Raw genomic sequence first — 13,546 nt, 5'->3', positions numbered from 1 at the left:
CGTAGAATCTTCCATATCTTCTATGAGGGATTCACAGTAGGATATCAAAAGGTACTACCTTAAATCCTTAATGGGCTTCTACGTAATAGTTAAGACCCATGGACTATACAATACTATTCCATAAATTAGACCCCCTGAGTGGTCTAGTTAAACAGATCGATCCAAAAATCTGGTTAGGAATATCATGTAATGATATAGCTGAAAAGACTCCTTGGTGGTCAAATTAAAGTGATCATTTGTCGATCTAATTAAAAAGGACCCTATGGTAGTCTAGCCACACTCATTACAGGTTTGATTTTCTTCCCCTACACATTATGATATGTACTGTGCGGACTGTGCAAAGAATTACGTAATTATGGATGCGTACATAATTATGGAATTTAGTGCACAGAAACCACAGCGAGTTTTGCCATGAGTCTAGAGTGAACCCTGTTCATTTCCAATTCTGATGAAGCACCCGTTGAAGAAAAATGAACTAGCTATTCATTTTTCACTTCTGAAAGAATATCCGTTGATGGAAATGAATATCCGTTTGATTATCCTTTCATTTCCGTTTCTGAAGAAGCAACCGTTGGAAATGACTCCATTTGTTCATTTTTTTTTCTGAAGAATATCCGTTGAAGGAAATGAATATCCGTTTGATTATCCTTCATTTCCATTTCTGAAGAAGCAACCGTTGGAAATGACTCCGTTTGTTCATTTTCGTTTCTGGAGATATCCGTTGAAGGAAATGAATATCCGTTTGATTATCCTTTCATTTCCGTTTCTGAAGAAGCAACCGTTGGAAATGACTCCGTTTGTTCATTTTCGTTTCTGAAGATATCCGTTGAAGGAAATGAATATCCGTTTGGTTATCCTTCATTTCCGTTTCTGAAGAAGCAACCGTTGGAAATAACTCCGTTTGTTCATTTTCGTTTCTGAAGATATCCGTTGAAGGAAATGAATATCCGTTTGATTATCCTTTCATTTCTGTTTATGAAGAAGCAACCGTTGGAAATGACTCCGTTTGTTCATTTTCGTTTCTGAAGATATCCGTTGAAGGAAATGAATATCCGTTTGATTATCCTTTCATTTCCGTTTCTGAAGAAGCAACCGTTGGAAATGACTCCGTTTGTTCATTTTCGTTTCTAAAGATATCCGTTGAAGGAAATGAATATCCGTTTGATTATCCTTTCATTTCTGTTTATGAGGAAGCATCTGTTGAAATTGACTCCGTCCATTCATTTTCGTTTCTGAAGAATGTCCGTTAAGGAAATGATAGGACTATCCCTTGCATATCTCTGATGGTTATTTGACACAAAGTCACGGACAGACTCCTACGAATAAATTTCGGGACGAAATTTCCTAAAGTAGGGGAGACTGTGACACCTGTGTCACCACGACCATCAAACAAATACCAAACCAATGAAATATTGTATTTCATACTTGGGATTTTGTGTAAATATGTGTATCGTTTGCACATATTAATTCTTGTTCGATTTCGGGCTTTAAATCGCTTTCTGGAAGGTTATACGCGATCTGATTCGTAAATATAACCAGTTTAACGCAACAAACACTCCGGAATAGTGACATAGGCTTAACATATCTTAAATAACCCTTACATAACTTAGAAATAAGTTTTGGATGGTTTGGTATGCCGAAATCAAGTTTATTCGCTTATAGGGACTAAATTCGACAAACTGCGAAAGTATGTCAATTTGTACTGTAACAGACCTCCCGAAACTTGATCATAAGTTAAATATGCCCTAAATATCCTTTAAATAGCTTAGAAATAGGCTTTGAGGTGTTTGGTGCGCAAAAATAAACTTTATGCTCATTCAGGGACTAAAAGCGTCAAAAAGTGCATAAGTTTGCATTTTCGCGCATAACTTACGTTCTGAATACATCCGGACATCCAAAAATTTATGTAAGCATCCTTATATTATGCCTTTGTGTTTGGCATGAGAAAAATCCATTCGTCGCGCAATTTGGATCGTCTTTCGCGCTTATGCGCATTCCGTCGTAATTAAGCGAACATCGCGATCGTACGACCCAACGAACCGACATCCGGCATATTTTTGAACATATTTTGAGTTCCCTATACTTTAACTTCATTTTAGAGGCTTGAAATGAGGTTAACGGGGCTTAAACGTGCCAAAAATGGACTTAAAAGCATGCAGGGGCTAAAACTGTCATTTTTGAAAAGTTGTGCTGATCAGACAACCTCAGGCGGCCCGCCTGAGTTTGTGTGGATCCTGATGCGGGCCGCATGGCCTCCCCAGATCAGCAAAAATGTTGCAAACAACTGTTTGCAGCTGTTTAGCACTTCAAAACCACTTGCAAATGGTTTTTCTCAATCCTAGGGGCTCCCATGGGTTTGTAATTCAGTGGGTATGTGTTGTACGGCTCAGATTTAACGCTTGGGGAACAAGAAATGATCTTAACGGTTCCAAGTTTCCTATAAATACCCCCCCATGTCTTGCTCATTTTCCCTCACATTTGAAATCTGATTCAAAGCTCTCTAAGTGGAAGTTTATATACTTCCTACCTGAGAGTGAATCGGGTTCAAATCTTGCGGGGACCTTCTGTAAGTATTCTTTCGCGTTTTTCGTTCGTTTTAGCGTTAAAGTCAAACTGTGTTTGACTTTCTGCATTGACCAGTTTATGGTCAACGCGAAGTTCGTTTGAACTTCATAACGTGAGCGTAATCACGATGGTTATAGTCCCTAGTGACTATACCCACTGATTACCACGTTATCTAGGCTCAGTGACGAGTCGTAGTTTCGGCCAAAATGCGTTTCCTCGCGTATTTTGTAACCAAACTACTCTAGGGTATCAAAACCGTTTGTTTTGATACCAAACCTGTTTTCTAACTTTACTAAACAAGTCCTAGCATGTTTAGCTCGTCGCTTTTAGAATTGTGCTTGTTTAGGGTCGTAAAGGTAAGCGATCTAATCAATCGCTTATACTTTCGAACCCGACCCATTTGGTCGATCATTAGGATCCGACCAAACACTTTAGGTGACCATAGTTGTATAGGGAATAACCTTCCGAGGTTATACCTTATGGTCACGTCGTTTAAGTAGTTGTATGATAAGTAGTTCTTATGCCTTAGGTAAATTACCAAAATGCCCTTTTTACGCATAAATTCATTTTAAGCATATGTAACTTAAATTTTGACATCTAAACTGATTTAGTAACAATATTAAACATGTTAAGGCATATTTTACTTGTCATAGGACTAGTTAGGCATTCCGAACGCGTTTTACGCAAACGACGCGTTAAAGTAGCGTAAGCTACCTAAGCGGGTCGTAACGGGTCAAAAGCACTTAGGATAGGTTTCGTTTTAGTACGTAGGCTTTGTTAAACCATGTTACATAAGTTCCCCTACTTATTTGGTTTACGAACCCTCGTACTACCCGATCCTCCGATAGGTCCGTTTATTAATGTAGATACCTATATAGGTGCCATTTGATTCCGTGATCTACTAGCATTGCTTGGTGGTTATCCTTGGACTTATAAGCAATCTCAAGTGAGTACATAGACCCCTCTTTTACTGTTTTCCAAACATTTTGGGGTGAAACACATGTGCCTACTTGTTACTTTCATGATTTCATGCTTTTATATCATATACTTGCTATGTTCATTAGTACACTATTAGTACATGATTACATTGTGTTTTTACTATGTATGTTTACTTAGCATACTTAGTACATCGTTTTACATGACATTTCATGCTATGTATGTTCATCGTACTTAGTACATTTTACATCACATGCTATGTATGCTCATTGTGTGCATATTTAGTACATCGTTTTACAAGACATTTTATGCTTTGTATCATGCTATGTATGACCATCCGTCGCATACTTAGTACATTGTTTGTGCATTCTTACCTATGGTTTGGTGATTACATATTTCACTTGCAATACATGACAATTTGTTTACACATTACTTGATTGACATTTGACAACGGTTTAGACATGGGCAATTTACATTGGTGGTTTATGTGGGTAAGTGATTTGAGTAACGAGACGTGTGTAATGTGATACAAGCATGGTGGATACGCCGCTGGTACTTCCTATATATAAGTGCTTGTATTATATTACATGGCGTAGCATTATTTAAATCATTCATTTGGACTTATACATCTTTACACAAATAACATATTTTTACAAGACATTGTTTTACAAAACAGTTTGTTTTATACAAACTCCTTTTTACTTGGTTATTCAGTTAACCTTACATCATTCTTTTTAACTATACCTATCTATCATCGATTTTCAAACGTCTTATAAAAGCAAACACTTAAACTGGATTCATGACAAGTTTTTGTTAAACATTTTCTCAAACCTAGGTCATGAATCCTATTTTTCATAAAACCTATGTACTCGCCGGCATTTTTATGCTGATGTATTTTCACATGTGTTTCAGGTGCTATAGTTGATGATGTTTGATGATGATATTGATGCATGCTCACATAGGATTGGACAAGGCCTTAGTGACATTAAAAGATGCAAGACTAGTTAATTTTTGTTATGTTTCTTTATTGTTAAGACATTGTAACTCATTTAATTCAATAAAATGAAATTTGTTTAATCCATGGTTGTGAAACAATGATTCTGTTACAACACTCCCCGACGTTTCCGCCACGTTTTGTTGTTTTACGTGGTCGGGGTGTGACAAAAAATAAAGACATTGTATTGCATTTTAAAATAACAAACAATAAGTAGCATTTGTAACTCTAAGAATATGTTTTAAACAAAATATACCAACAAAATATTGCCTTATATGATAAGTTAGAATAAAAGACAAAATATTGCCTTTTATAATAACTAGCATTTCTAAATCAAAGTAATTGTTTTAAACATGATAAATTCATAAACCATCAAGAGCAAGCCTATCTTTAATTCTTTCTAAACTAGTATCATAAGAAAGTTTTTTAAGTTTTGCACTGAGGTTGCGAAACTTCCTTGAATCCTCAATAACATAATCTTTGCGTTCGTTGAGATCGTGCAATAATATATTTGTGATAAACTTTCTTATTAAATCTTCAAGTTGTGCGGTCTGCTTGTTCACTTGTTTTTTGTTTTTACCCTTCTTGATAATTGCAGGTTCTTCATATTCCTCATGAAACCTACAATTCCATTTTTCGACTTCTTCACCGTTATAACATTCCATATGACGCATACAAAATATACCACAGTCAATGCCGTTATCTTTTGTCCTCCATTTCATCTCCATTCTAACAGGTTTTATTCCCTTTATATCATCTGCATCTGGATGACCAACAAATTTAAGGTAACCTACCAAAGCATTCCTCTACAGAAAAAAAAACAAAAAGATTAGGTGGTTTATATTGTGTTTTAAAAGCATAAGTGGGAAAACTTACTGTCTTTTCAGGCACATCACCATATTTTTGTTTATTTGTGACCTCTTTTGCACTGTTGTCAATGATGAATATTTGTTTCTCTTCAAGATTGAATGAGATCACAAAGAAATGCTCTACATGGAGAATCGGGACAAGGATAATTTTAAAATCATTTACGCTTTTTAACTTTGCACCTTGAAGAATTTTTTCTATGTTCTTTGTGAACTCTTCTATCATTTTTTCTTCCTTTTCATTCAATGAGAAAGCGTGCATAACAATAAACAAATTAAAATATTAATTGCGTTTTGTGAAGCTAAAAAAACATACAGTTGCGTTTTATAAAACTTCATTCAAACAAAGTACACATTGCGTTTTATGAAAGAAATAAAACTGACAATTGCGTTTTATATAACTTTATTCAATCAAACTTCAAAAAACCTCATTAACCATATATTATTTGTATAAAACTGACAAATTGCGTTTTATAGATCTTACCAGCATTTGAATAGTACAGAAAAATCTTGGATGTCACACCCCGACCACGTAGGACAACAAACCGTGGCGGAAACGTCGGGGAGTGTTGCAACAGAAGCTATTGTTTCACAACCATGGATACAAAATAGTTTTGTTTTATTGATAAAATTAATCATTTCATTTGTCTTAACACATAGAACAAACTAGTTTTATATCGTCTATCATAGTTGTTATGTCACTAAGGCCTTGTCCAGATCCTATGTGACGCATGCATCCTAGAAATCAATCAAGCATCAACACCTGAAACATATGTAAAAACTTAGTCAGCAAAGAAATGTTGGCGAGTACATAGGTATTATAAGAGTATCAGAATCATGGCTCGTTTATATGTTGCAGTACTTTATTAGACTACAAGAGTCAAAATACAAACCTTGTTTTGAAAAATGTATTGCAGCATAGTTAACCAACTCAAATCAAGTTGATTATAGTTTATAAAATCTCGTAGCCATGCTTCTTAACCCCAAAACGTTTGTTTTAGAAAACCAACTTGTAAAATATCTTGTAAAAACTCGTTAAAAACTCGTATAGTTTATATCTCTTAGAAAAGCCTCGTTGTGTGACATCGTTTCAAAATCGTTTACCCAAGTGAAGTAAATAACGTCACGATATGTAATGTGATGAAAACACTTATATATAGGAAGTACCAGCGGCGTATCCACCATGCTTTCATCAAATTACACCCGTCCCGTTATCTAAACACTAACCAAAAACCAATCGTTTACCCAAATCGTTTAACTTGTTAAAATCGTTTCGAAATCGTTAACTCGTTTAAAATCATTTAAATTATCCTCGTTTTAATTTGTGAAAAACTATTTATGGTCGTCTCGCTAACAACATTCAAACCTTCGTGACTCGATCACCTCGCTTCTCGCTTCTCGAATTAACAAACCACCAAAGGGTAAGTTAACAAACATCAGATTCAGTCGCAACCCACAACCCCCACACATAACCATGGGTGTAGTAAAGTAACGGGATTTGTCAGATCCTATGGTACCATAACCTAATACTGGTCGGCTTGATCAATGCTAATGAATGTCATTTGTTATGTAACTACAACCATCAAGTTTTGTTCACATTATTGAAATCGTTATTAGTTTAGTAAAAAATCGTTTTAATCGTTTTTGAAATCATCGTTTAAACCTTGAAAACATTTCGTACATATGAATCACCCCAAAACATTTGAAAACAGTAAAATAGGGGAACTATGTACTCACATGAAGTGCAAAGTATCCTCGATCAATAGAACTCAAGCAAACTTAAGCAAACCATAGAAATCAAGTAGCACCTAGTAATCGAACCACTAGTCAAACAATAGACGCCTAAATCGGACGATCGGACGGAATGAGGTCTTGTAAACCAAATGAGTGTTGGAACACATGTGATATGGTTTGACAAAGCCTACATCCTAAATCGGAACCTAACCTAAGTGCTTTCGACCCATCGTGACCCATTAAGGTAGCTTACGCTACTTTAACGCGTCGTGCGCGCAAAAGCGCGTTTGAGACGTCTAACTAGTCCTATGAAAAGTATTATATGCCTCTTTATGTTTAAATATGTTACATAATCAGTTACGTGGCAAAAGCTTAGGTTACATATGCTTAATTACCAATTATGCATGAAAAGGGTATTTTGGTAATTTACCTAAGGCATATAAACTACCTATCATAAAACTACCTAAACTAGGTGACCATAAGGTATAACCTCGGAAGGTTATTCCCTATGATACTATGGTCACTAAACATGTTTGGTCGGATCCTAAAGATCGATCAAACGGGTCGTGTTCGAAAGTCTAAGCGGGTGTTTAGTCCGCTTGACTTACGACTCTACATAAGCACTAATCTAAAAGTGACGAGCTAAACATGCTAAAACATGTTTAGTTAAGTTAGAAAACAGGTTTTGATATCAAACAAACGGTTTTGATATCCTAGAGTAGTTTGGTTACAAAATACGCGAGAAAACGCATTTTGGCCGAAACTACGACTCGTCACTAAGCCTAGATAACGTGGAAATCAGTCGGTATAGTCACTAAGGACTATAAATATCATGATTACGCTCACGTTATGAAGTTCAAACGAACTTCGCATTGACCATAAACTGGTCAAAGCAGAAAGTCAAACACAGTTTGACTTTAACGATAAAACGAATGAAAAGAATGAAAGAATATTTACAGAAGGTCCCCGCAAGATTTGATTCCGATTTTTCTCTCAGGTAGGAAGCATATACTTCCACTTAGAGAGCATAAATCAGATTTCAAATTGTGGCTTTTGAAGTGAAATGGATGGGGTATATATAGGATTTCTAGAACCGTTAAGATCGTTCCTCGAAAACTGAGCTTTGATCTGGACCTTACATGTGTGCCCATGGTTTTCTAAAACCATGGGAGCCCCTAATGTGGACTATGTTCATTGAATACCAGCCCATGGTTTTGCAAAACCATGGGTGAAGACCATCAACACTTTAAAATGGACTAGGTTCACTGAATCTGCCAGAAATTTCAAAAATGGTCCCTACAGTTGTAAAACTTGATTTTTTTGGCACTTTTAAGCCCCGTTAACTCCATTTCAAGGATCTAAAATAAAGTTAAAGTATAGGGAACTTAAAATATGCTCAAAAACATCTCGGATGTCGGTTCGTTTGGTCGTACGGTTGCGTTATTCGCTTAATTACGACGGAAGTCGTAACGGACGCAAAAACGATCCAAATCAAGCGACGAATGGAATTTTCTTATGCCAAACACTATAATAAAATATTTTAGTGCTTACATAATTTTTTTTGGATTTCCGGATATATTTAGAACGTAAGATATGCGCGAAAATGCAAACTTGTGCACTTTTTGACGCTTTTAGTCCCTATTGATCAATAAAGTTTATTTTAGCATACCGAACCCCTCAAAGCCTATTTCTAAGCTATGTAAAGGATATTTAGGGTATGTTTAACTTATGATCAAGTTCCGGAATGTTCGTTACTATACAAATCGGTATAGTTTCGTAGTTTGACACAAATAGTCCCTGCGATCGAACAAACTTGATTTCAACACACCAAACCATCCAAAACTTATTTCTAAGTTATGTGGAGGTTATTTAAGGTATGTTAAGCCTATTTCACTATTCCGGAGTGTTCGTTGCATTGAACTGGTTATATTTACGCATCCGTGCGCATATAACCTTCCAGAAAGCGATTTAGAGCTTGAAATCGGAATCGAATTGAATTGAAAATTTACCAAACACAATTACACACATAATAACATAAAAACACATATAATAACACCAAAGCACATTGCTTTATTGATAATCAACATTGCTTTATATTGAACCATGACTACAGAACACAGTTGTCACATTGGAGTTTTGTTGTCTTTTGATCTTCTTTTTTCTTCTTTATTCAAAATATATGCCCAACAATTGATTACTTCTCCTGTTATTTCCAATCCTGACCTCATTGTTTCTGCACCATATCTCGGCAGAAATACATGATCACTAATTTCAAAGAGAGTGTCCATGCAAAAAAATAATTAAATTATAATATTTGATTTTTTGTGTGTTAGTGTATATAAATGCTTTTATATGTTATTTCTCCTTCTGCATGGAAAGCATATCCCGATATGTTGTTTTCATTTTCCGTTCTTGCTTCGTTCATTGCAATTTCTCCTTCTGCATGGAAAGCATATCCTAATATGGTGAACATAATACTTTTGCTGCATTTTTATGTCGATCTGGTCGTACTATGTTTGTGATTCTTTTTTCTGTTTTGTTGATATCACCTGTTGGTTGTTTTTCCTAAACAGATTTTTCAGGTGTTTTATACGAATCTTCTTGTGGGTTGAGGAATAATGTGTTTTGAATCAGATCACTGATTTCTTTTTCAGTATTTTGTTCTTCAATTCTATCTAACATTGTTTGTATCCTAGTAATTTGAATACATGTTTCAACTTCTTTTTCGCTTGTTTTATTTTCAGATTCCGTTTGATTTTTGGATTGTGCAGCGTGGCGAGTAATATCATCTTCCACTTCATTTTCATCCACATTTGAAGACAACTGAGAAATTTTCGAATCAAAGGATGGTACCTCATCATTTTGAATTTTTTTTTATTTGATTTTTTTCTGCTTCATCTGTCTTTTTTATTATCTCCAGCATTAATGATGGAGTTTCTTCGCTAAATGATGATTCTACCAATAAAGGATTTTCAATGTGTGTTTGCAGACTTTATGTAGTTTCTTTCTTAATGATTTTTTCTGGATTTAAGGATTGGACTACAACTGTTTTATCTTCTTTGCACTTTGTAGCATCCTCATTGCATTTTAGAATCAATGGAGATGAAATGATTTGATTTTGTGTGTCTTCATTTTGGCTCAAATTTAGAAATCTTGATGGTGTTTTGATCATAGTTGAATCAATACTAACTTTCTTGTGCTTTTTAGCTTGATCGTTGCATTTTTCCGTCAATGAAGCCCATTCATTTACTTTGTTATAAACAATTTCACTATTTGGATATTCTTCAATAATCTCATCTATGCGTGATTGGATATTTTCGAAAATTTATTCAAATCCTTTAAAATGATAATCCAAGGCAGTCACAACATTTTCTTCATTGGATTTTTTACCTTCAATGTTCTTTATATTTTCATCGCCATTTTTTGTTGAATGAATGTCAGAAAGACCTTCACTTTGATTTTGTGATGGCATGAAATTACGCAATCGGCATTGACTGTCTACCCACATTTTTTCTTTATTTCCTACTGATGGTTTCATGAAGAATTGCCCCCATGATCCTCCACTTTTGTTTGTGTTTTTTCAGTTTCATTGGTTTTAAGTGGGCTGTTTTGAGCATCCTCTTGTTCAACCAGTCTATTGCAGCTTTAATTAAGGTGTTTCCTTCTTTTATCTCTTCTGAGTTGATTTGGATGTTTGGTTGTTCTTCAACATCGTCTTCATCTTTTTCTTTAGGTTCATCTTGACAAATTTCTTCATTTTCATTGTCGGATTCAGATGGATAAACATAAAATTCATCCTCCTCCTCCTCCTCATCTTTTTTTTTTGTTTATTCTTTCTGACATTTTTCTCTTTTTTCCTTGTATCCTTTACAAGAACTATCCCCTCATTTTGCGTAGCAATTTCCAATTCATCTTCAAATTCTTGTAATGTTGTAGAGTCAATTTTATCTAGAGAGAACTCTTCAGTGTGTTCAGCATCTTCAAATCCTTGTTTTTTGTAAGCATATAGAATCTGTATGAATCATTGCGTTTTAAAAAAAAAATACTCAATACTAATTTTGTTGCGTTTTATAATATAAATCATTGTAAAAAACTTACACAACTAATTTTTTTGTAACTTTATATACATTGCATTTTAATCAAGCATATTTTGAACAAAAAATATAAACAAGTCATTGCGTTTTGTACCTTTATAAACGTTGCGTTTTAAACAAATATATGTTAAAACAAATAATATAAACAAGTCATTGTGTTTTGTAACTTTATATACATTGCGTTTTAATCAAACATATTTTAAACAAAGAATATAAACAAGCAGCCTAAACAAGCATTCAACATAATATGTAGCAATAATGCAAGATCAGATTTCATACTGCTAACAATCCAATAGGTCCATTGAAGGTCTTGTCATTTCCAGGCCATTGTCTTCTTGTACGCCTTAAAACATTCAAAATATATTCACACCAATCAAAATCTTGGGTATTTTTGTCACTTTTCATCGATGGCAAGAATCTTTGGTTAACATTACTACTTTGCATTGCCTCTGCCATGACCGTAAAAAATATAACCAAGAAGTTTAGTTTGAACAGTCTTCCAAGCTCGTTTTGATTTTAAATATTTAATTAAGTTGGCAGCATACATTCTCTTCAAAATATCTTTGCTGAAATGACCGCGCCAGAATTTAATTATAAGATCAGTTTCTTTTGGCCTCAATTTTTCCTCAATCTTTATTTATCTATTTGTTATTTGAAATACCTTTTGGATTAATTCAGCTGTGATCTTAATCTTTTCATCTCCAGTATTTATCTCATCATTTTCAGCATCAAAGTTTTTTACCAGCCAATATCCGAATTTGCGTGGAACTGAATGCAACTTGAATGATAGTATGCTGCCAAACCCTATTTCTCTAACAACTTTCTTTTGCTCTTTTGACAAATTTTCAATATAATCTGTGAGATTATTGACTGCACATTTTATGTTGATTTTTTTTCCGTCATAATCATAATATGGTTGTTCTTCTGTTTTATCTTTCTTCAATGATCTCTTTGGTTTTGATTCTGACTTTTCCTTCTTTTGATATTTGTCTGTTTCACTCTTGGTGGTGGATCAACAAAATCATCATCTGATATATTCAAGTGTTTTAGAAACATATATTTTTTCATGAAATTATGTTTAATGCGTTTTATGTAACCTGAATTTACTTGTTGTTCAGAACTATGCAGAACTATAGCTCCCCTAGTATTTTCATCTTTTGAAACAGAATCTATATCTTCTGAAGATTCAATCACCACTTTCTTTCTTCTCCTTTTCTGTTTTTCCTCTTGTTTTTTTATCTTTAAACAGAATAATGAAACAATGTCAATTAACAAATTTAAGATAAAACACATTAGTTAACAATATAAATGTTAGTACAGTAATGTCTATCGCCTCCGTCAATTCCGTTCGTAGCAGAAACTGAAGAAGTTTAGTGCTTATAGTGTAATATCTAGTTACTAAAAGGCAAGGTGGCATAATTGTAAATAAGGAGAAACTCCTTATTCCTTGGCCTATAAATAGATGTGTTAGGGTTAGCATTAGGGACTTTTGCAACTTTGGTCACTTTAGAGCTTTGGAGAAGGTAGGAGCTAGAGAGAGAAACTAGAGAGAGAAAGTGACATCGTGATTCAGGTGCTTTGTACGATTTCATATTCTTCAATAGAATCACAGATTAGATTACATCTCGTGTGTTTCGGTCACGTTCGTGTACGGATTCCGCACGTCACACGTTCGGTTACGCAATCGTTTCGAAGTCAAAACCGGTCCTAACAAGTGGTATCAGAGCAGGAGCTCGATTGCACGGATCAAACGCATGAATTCACACAGAAATTCATCAGATTCAGAGTCGATTTCACTCAGATTTGTCAAAAATTCTTCTCTCTTCATCTTTTTTACGTTTTTAACTGAAAATCGCAAAATTAAACAACTTTTTACGGTTAAAAATTGGTGATTTTTTGATATGTTGTGCGAAACTACCTGATCTACAACCCTACAAATTTTCAGATCTTAATTCTTAAAGGTTTGGGAGAAATCTTGAATTTTCTGTTTGAAAAAGTTGAGATATGTTTACTGTTGCTGTTGTTGTTCATGTTGAATGCTGACCGATCGGACAACATAGCCGATCGGACAGCTTATCCGTTCCAAAGTTTACATCACAATTCATTAAAAGAGTTGACTTGTTGACCCTGGCCGATCGGACAACCTGTCCGATTCATTGCATCATATTTCACTAAAGTCGTTGACTTGTTGACCCTGGCCGATCGGATAACCTGTCCGTTTCACTGACACATGTTACAGAGTTGACTTGTCAACTTTAACCGATCGGACACCAAATAGCTATATAACACATCATCTTTTAAATCACTTAAGTGAACACATTCAGTCATCGGTTCAATCAGAATTTAGATTTCAATTG

Source organism: Helianthus annuus, chromosome 14, assembly GCF_002127325.2.
Source record: "Helianthus annuus cultivar XRQ/B chromosome 14, HanXRQr2.0-SUNRISE, whole genome shotgun sequence".
Lineage (NCBI taxonomy): Eukaryota > Viridiplantae > Streptophyta > Magnoliopsida > Asterales > Asteraceae > Helianthus > Helianthus annuus.
This window is presented reverse-complemented; position numbering follows the sequence as displayed.